The sequence below is a fragment of the Myodes glareolus genome, chromosome 27 (genome assembly GCF_982192425.1).
Source record: "Myodes glareolus chromosome 27, mMyoGla1.1, whole genome shotgun sequence".
Taxonomy (NCBI): domain Eukaryota; kingdom Metazoa; phylum Chordata; class Mammalia; order Rodentia; family Cricetidae; genus Myodes; species Myodes glareolus.
The window spans coordinates 11,928,654-11,936,553 of record NC_142052.1 but is presented as its reverse complement, the minus strand read 5'-3'; the positions used below and the strand labels follow the sequence as shown (position 1 = coordinate 11,936,553).

Here is a 7,900-nt window from a genome sequence, read left to right as displayed (position 1 = left end):
AAAAAGTAGGTAGATATGGAGTAAAATTAAATTTTTATTCCTAAAAAAGACTCTTTGCCTTTTTTAAAGAGCATATTACTTCTGTTGTAAGCCACCTTTTGGGGTGTCTTCTGCCGCAGTCCAGACATGACTGGTTTGGAGGTTCCAGGGTCAGGGCATGAGGATTAGAAATGTTAGGTAGGAGGGATAGAGATGAGAAAGAAACACAGAGACACAGGATAGCACCAGAAGGGCGACTCAGCGGAGACTGAATGCTGAATTCTGAGTTCTCCCATACACTTTCATAACCCAGTACAATGGGGGGGCCAGACTGCTTTACCATGACACAAAGAACAGTTAGAACAGGTACTTGCTTCAATACTTGAGACATCAAGCCATTATTTCCTGAGTAAAGTATTTGATGCTTGGGGCAGTGAACACACCTTAGACCAAGTAATCTGCAGGCCGCCACTCCCTATGTCAATCCTCCTATTTTAAAAGAAAGAGAAGTAGGCTTGAATTCTCTGACCTCTGGTCAGGGTGGAGCGAATTCACCTCAATGGGCCATCTTAAAGTCCAAAACTCCAACTCACCACAGCCTAGGTCAGGGTGTGTAGCCCCACTTGTCAACAACTTGAGAAAGTAAAAATAAGCTCAAATCTCTGCCCTTCAGACAAGGGGGAGCAGGCTCACATCTGTGTGTGTCCTGACAGACTCCTACAATTTTTTCTTTCCATTTTTCTTGGGCACAAATTCAGGGATACATGGAAATTTTGTTCAATGTATTGATTTCACATTTCTCTAACATGAACTTTTTAAAAATAAAGACAATTGCTTTTATTTGTTAACCTATCAGTATTTATTAGGACATTTTTAGGTCTGGTAAGATAACTCAGTGTGTAAAGGCACTTGCCTCTAAGCCTGACAAGTTGAGTCTGGCTCCCAGGTTCCACATAGGAGAGAATCAGTTCTGACCTTTACACGCATATCTTGGAAAAGAAGATATGTTGAGAGTTGTCAGTCTTAAAGGAAGTTTCAAAGGCATGATTGTGGGAATTATGTTGAAAGTGTTGTGGTTTAACTAAAACGGCGCTGTTCCCCAAGTGGCAACAGTCGGCAGCTGAGAAAGCTGGGTGCTGGTCACATCCTGGCATAACTGGCCTCTTTGCTCCCGTCTGGTGTTTGTGGTTTGGAAATGTCTGGTGTCTCTTACACCTGCTTAAGGTGTTGGCAGAACAGAGGACAAGGTTAAGTTTAGGAAAAAAAAATGTTTTAGGACCAGGGAATCTTACCTGTTTAAGGTGGATCCTTCAATGTGGCACCCTGGAACTCAGAAGAATTTGGGGGTTTGTGAAAACATACGTTTTAAACAACAGCATATTTATATCAGAATGACTGTGACAGATATTTTGCATAATTAAAAGTATCTTTAAGACTATGAAAGGCAGCATGAGAGAGAAATTTGATATCGTGCACTTGTCCTCATACCTTTATAACTTGTATTTGTATTTTCCTGAAATTTGTTTGGTAAGGCTGTCCTTTCAAACCAACACCTGACAAACTGTATCAGATCTTAGAGAAGGATAAAATTTTACTTGAGTTTTTGATTAAAAACAAGCGAACTTACTTGGTTGGTACTTAGAGCTACTCCTCAGGGTCCTCCATGGTCACTGAGGGTTGTATTTTTCTTTTGCTCTTCGGTGCAGGGCCTACCAGGCTCCAGAAGATTCTGTGGGCTAAGAAATCTGTAGGAAAACAAGTCTACTTTGACCTGAGCAGCTAGGCTATCAATTCTAGCAATTCTGTGCACTGTCTGGAGATCCTCAGTTTAGATGAAAGCCAGTTTTTCCCAATAGTCAGTGCTTGGCAGTTGAAGCTAATTGCGGATGGATGTTATTCTGGACCCTCCTGTCTTCTTTGGAGGAAATAGAGTGCCGCTGCTAGGAGCCAACCTGTCTCTTTCTGTTATGAAAAATTTTTAATAATTAAGCATTAAGTGCCATATTCCTGTAACATGAGGGGGAAGTGGTGTGGAACAATCTGTATCTGTCAGTTATGTTTTAAACTCTGTTTAGCCAGGAGCCAGGCAGGAAGTATAGGCGGGACAACCAGACAGGAAGTAGAGGCGGGGCAAGAGAGCGAGCGCATAGCTACCACTGCTTTTTAAAGTAAAAGAGGCCACGTCCAAGTAGGCTGGTACCTTAAAGACTACTGGCTGAAGGAGCGGAAGGAGCTCCTGCAGCATATCTCCCCAGATCTTTGAGTGATGGGGAAAGCCTTGTTAACCAATAATCTTTAAGAGGTGGGTTTTAGTTAAGGCGTGGCTTCTCTGGGACCCAGGTAAAAGGTGTGCACCTTCGTGTGCGCGCCCTTCACGCCTTTTCCTCGTGGGACGTTGCTGTGCTTGGATTTCTTGTTTCCTGATTCGTGAGTTTTCCCCTTATAATAAATAAAATATAATTGTTTTATCATTAGCTAGCCTGGTTATTTCAACATCTGAGCAGTTGAGGACTGTTTACCGGGTATAGATGAGTTATAACTACACTATAGAATCTCCCTGGAGAGCTGGGTCCGAGCTTGACTGTACTGGCTGTCAACAGGTAAAGCAGGGTTGGAGTAACAGACTAAAAGTACATACCAATTTAAAACATGAGACTTACTGCTTTGTAGTCTGGAATGAGATACAATGAACAGGCAATTATAACATTTAACGATAAACATAGATACATTTAAGTTGCATGTATGCGCACACACATAGTGAACAGGAATTGGGCGAAGTAGATGCTCTTGGTGGACCCTACCCAAGGCATGCCACTGAGCAAAACACACATGTGACAGAGTCGGCACCGGGGGACCAGGCAGGGAATACCTCAGTGAAGATGGTGGGACTTGGTTACCTGACCTCAGTTAAGATAGCGGTAAGGTCACCTGACCTTAGTCAAAATGGTGGTGGTCACATATTGTATGGAGAAGTCACATTTTTTGGGCCGCTGGAGTTTTAAACATAATAACAAGAGAGACCTAGAGGAGTGATCCACTCTGTCACCAAACCGCCACACCACAAGCTGCCACGGGAAGGTTGTAATTGAAAACAGCTGCCTCGTGGATCTGACTAATCTTGTCTGTCTTGTTGGTTTCCATGGGACCAGTGTAGCTGTGGCAGAGACAGTTTGAGGAAAAGCAGAGCCAGTAGGGCACTGGCAGAGCATTTCCAGGTGGGTGGCTGATAGTTTGAGGGTTTATACCATAGCAGAAAACGTGAAAACAATGAACGAATGCTGCGAGGCTTATAGAGGACTTCTCCTCGCTACAAGCGGGGTATTAAAAGTCTGACACCTGGCTCTGGTCCAGGCGACTTGGAAGCCAGAGGCTAAAGGCCACTCTGAGTGGTCTGCCACGGTGGGGTGTAACACGAGGGGCCGGCTTGTTGGGGTTTCTGTCCCGCCTGGTACCCCACAGCCAGCAACTCCCAACGAAAATCACACACAGGACTCCATAAGATTATAAACTGATTGACCCATTAGGTCAGGCTACTTATTAGCTCTTATAACTTATGTTACCCCATTATCCTTATCTACGTTAGCACATGGCTCAGTACCTTTTCCAGCGGGGCAGCTTACATCTTTCCTCTCCGGTGGTCTGGGCAGAACTGGAGAGGGAGCTTCCTGCGTCCCAGAATACTCCCAGTCTCTTTGCTCCACCCCTAATTCCTGTCTGGCTTTCCCGCCTATACTGCCTGCCTGGCCAATCAGTGTTTTATTACAATATGATTGACAGAATACAGATAATTCTCCCACACCAGTGGGGACCACTTACAAGTGGTCCAAAAGAAAAGAAAAGAAAATCCGAGGGACCCCGGGGCCCCAAGGTGAATGCACTGCTCAGCATGTACAGTGCTAGCAGGGTGGATTACCCTGGTCATCAGACATGTTTTTAGCTGTGGGAAGCAACCAGAGATGAATGTCAGCAAAGGTCTCAACCGTAGCCATGAAGGCTGGGGTTGGCTGGCTGGAAGGGGAAAACTCACCATCCAAGCCACTGGTGTGCATAGAGGTTGGCGGTCAGGCAGATGGAACGCAGAACTGTTGTAAAGAAACCTGGTTCCAGAGTCCAGGGTTCAACATGTCCTTAGCCGGCCCACCTGTGGGTAGGAGGGCACATGGAGAGCCTGGCTGAGTCATGAACACCAAACGTTATGGTATAAATAAAACAGCACCATTTCCCATTTCCCAAGGGGCCTGCAGGCCACGAGGGGTAGCAAGTTGCAGGCAGGGAGCTGTGTGGTAGGTGATAGCTGCTCGGAGGGTGATAATAGATGTGCCATGCAGAGAAAGTGGGTATTTATTTAGTGGGTTTTGGAGGGGAAAGGGGAAAGAGCAGAGAAAGAGAGAGAGAGAGAGAGAGAGAGAGAGAGAGAATGGGGGAGGGGAGAGAGAGGCAGAAGCTGCCTCTTCGGGAGAGAGACAGAAAAGAAGAAACTCCAGCTGGAAGAGGAAGGAAGATCTGCTTGCCTCAGTGGATGGGGGTGGGAGAGGGAGTGGGCGTGGCTTGTCTCTTAAAGGGACAGGACAGACCATTACAGAAGGAATTATGGGAAATTTGAAAAACTAATCCAGTCTTGAGGCAGAGAAAAAATGACAAGTCAGTAGCCATGGTGTTTAGCTGATGTGGCTTGAGCAGCGTATCTGCATGGGAAATGTGGCCAGAATGCTTGTATGTCAGAGGGTAGACAGATGGTAGGGAGCCAGGGGCCTCTGGCACAGCTGTAAATGGGAAAGAAGACTAAAGGCATGGAAAATAGAATTTATAATGTCTAAAAGCAGTTTTAAGTTTTCATTTATGATGAAATAATTAAATTTGTAACTAAGCTACAAATGTGTTGCTTTTATCAGTTATAGAGAATAAATGCTAAAGCCGCTTATTTGTTGAGATCAAAGGGCACTGATTTAATCTTTTCTTTCTCTTTTTGAGAGGCTCTGAGGGTCAAGCTTGTTTTGAACTGTATGGAAGCCTAGCACATTCTGGAATTTTACCTGTGGCTAGTGACTTGAGCAAAGAGCTCCGTAGTTACTAATTTGAAAAATATGGATCAAAATCTAGAGTAACAAAACCTTATTTGTTTCCTTATTTTTTCATTTCTGCAAAGTGTAACTGATAGCAGCTAACATTTTGCAGTGATCTGATTAAAACTTGTGAAAGTGGTCAGACTTGAATAGCTTATATCAACCCTCACCAAAAAAATAAAAAAGGAAAGGCTGGGTTCATGTGTATATATCTCCACAGGCTTACTGAAATATTCCACAATGACACCTGCCCAGCAATGCCCCTTCACCTCGGACTGACACATTCTTTTCATTATCCCTGTGGCCTGGTCTTGCTTTAAAATAGGTCCTCTTCCCTCTATTCCCTTAAGCATTTCCCTTGAGAAGACAAGATTCGCTCTTTCATCACCGGCACTCAACGCACTAGAAGTCTAGACACAACAGTCAGGCGAGAGGAAGAGTTTCCACACTGGAAGAGATGTTTCATTTCCCACACAAAGACCCACCCTAAACTATTAGAACCAAGAAGTGAATTCAACAAAGCTGCAGAATGCAAAATAAACAGTAGTATTCCTACATGCCGATGGCAAATTATCTGGACTAGAGCCCGATACAGCAAACCTGTTTGCAACAGTTGCCCTCACTTTCGTGTGCACGCTGATTCCTAGGAGTGAATTTAGCTAGGAAAGGGTCTACTCAATAAAAATTATAAAATATTCATGAAAATTTTGACGACAAAAAGATGAAAAGAAACGTGTGCTCTTAGATTAGGAAAATAAACAATACTGTGTTTCAGTTGTCTTTACAGAGCTCTGGTCAGATACCTGAGGGAAGGAACTAGTACCAGAGCAAATTATCTTGGGTTAGCTTGAGCCACAGTAATTAATTGTTCATCCATGTTTTATCCTTTTGACTACTGTGTGAAACCTTTAGAATGTATTAGTTTAACATGTCACTGCTTACACTAACCAAAATGCTAAGCGTTGTCATATGGAATCTAAAACCTGCAACAGAGATTTTCTCACTACACTATGACCTGCTGTTTCTATAAATAGCTTTTTAAAAAATATTTTCATCTATGACTTCCTTTTGTTCTGTAGCTATAAAAACTTATGAAACTATCACTGGTAGGCAGGAGGTTAGCTATGGTTGGGACTGATCAACAACCGCTTTCCCCAGGCAGAACACAAAGAACAGTAATTGTGTCTTCTTGGGATCCTGAAATCGGATGGTATGAAATTAATGGTGGTGGTCAACCGGTGGCTGACACAGAAACGGTGGTGGCGGTGGTGGTGAGGTTGAGAGCAGCCAGCTTAGGGCCCCCAAAGCAGGATGCAAAGAATAACAGGTGATAATGGTCCATGCTAGCTAGGCCACATCTAAATAATTTCAAGACTTTCTCTCCAGGGAGCACATAGTTTTCTTTTCTTTTCTTTTTTTTCTTCTTCCTTCCTTTCTTTCTTTCTTTCTTCTTCTTTTTTTTTTTTTTGACAGCTTGTAGGAACTTTATTTTCCTTCCACCTTTCCTTCCACTCAGTGGTGGCTCCAACCCACTCGGTGGCCTGCACTGTGGGAGCTGCTGACCAATCCTCAATGGCTGGCTGGGCCCTCCAGTCTGCATTAGGGAACTGTTGGATGGGCACCGAGGGCACCTGCACACCCTCAGACCAGTCAGCCACCTCTGGTTGAGCAGCACTGAACTCAGGAGCTGGTGCAGTCCATTCGCCCTGAAATTCCTCCTTGGTCAGGGCCTTCTCAGCAGCAGCCTGTTCTTCCTTCTCAGTCTCCTCTGGGTCTCTGTAGAAGTAAAGATCAGGCATAACCTCCCATGGGTGCTCACGGGAGATAGTGCCACGCATGCGGAGTACTTCCCGGGCCAGCATCCACCGCATCAGGCCCACTGAGTGAGCTCCCTTGTTGTTGCAGGGGATGGCAATGTCCACGTAGCGCAGAGGTGAGTCTGTGTTACACAGGGCAATGGTGGGCAGGTTCACGTAAGACGCCTCTGGGAGGGGCTGGTGGTCAGCCCTGGGATTGGTCACCACTAGAAGCCGTGGCTCCCTGAAGGCTGCCTGGATCTGGTTAGTGAAGGGCCCTGGGGTGAAACAGCCAGCGATCGGAGTGGCTCCAGTGGCGGCAGCAAACTTCAGCACCGCTCGCTGCCCAGTGTTCCTGGAGGAGATGACGCTGGCATCAGCAGGGTTCTCAATGGCAACAATAGCCAGAGCTGCAAGCAGCAGCTTCTCCCAGGTCCTCTTCAGGTTGATGATGCAGATGCCGTCCCTTTTCCTTTTGTAGATGTACTGCTCCATCTGAAAGTCGAGGCTGGTGCCACCTAAGTGGGTGCCTGCAGCGAGGAATTTGAGGACATCCTCCTCCTTCATCTGCAGGGCATCAAGGGCTCCGGACATTGTGTAAGTTCCCCTTTAAGTTACGCAGGGAACCAAGAACAGCGCCGCCTATGGACCCGTCCCTCGGGGCAGAGCGGAAAGGCCACAGTTTTCTTTAGTCAAAGCGTCTATTTTACTGGTACTCAAAACTCTATCATGTTACTGCATCTTTTACATCTACTGAGATCAGATGGAATTATGTGTAAAATACACTTCCAAGGAAAGTATGAAGTCACATGCCTGCTAGGGGCGAGGTCACGGCTGCTCAGTTCAGCCCACGGTTTCCCTAATGAGAGTGTTTGTGCTTCTGCTTGCTAAAAGTCGACTTTCGACTGCCTGCTGTGTTACCTGCTGTCTGCTTTGGATTGTCTTTTCGGAGCCCGAGCAGAGAGTGCAGTTGAGGTGAAGACGGGGACACTGAAGACCTGTCTGTAACATTACCACACTGGAAACGTTTGGGGGCAGCCTGAGTCTAGTTTTCTCCAGAAT

The 7,900-nt window shown here is 45.6% G+C and overlaps 1 pseudogene; it reads right to left on the bottom strand.

The window, feature by feature from the left end:
• Positions 1 to 6,400: 6,400 nt before the first annotated feature.
• On the bottom strand, positions 6,401 to 7,575 carry LOC125399992 (small ribosomal subunit protein uS2 pseudogene; annotated as a pseudogene).
• Positions 7,576 to 7,900: the final 325 nt, after the last annotated feature.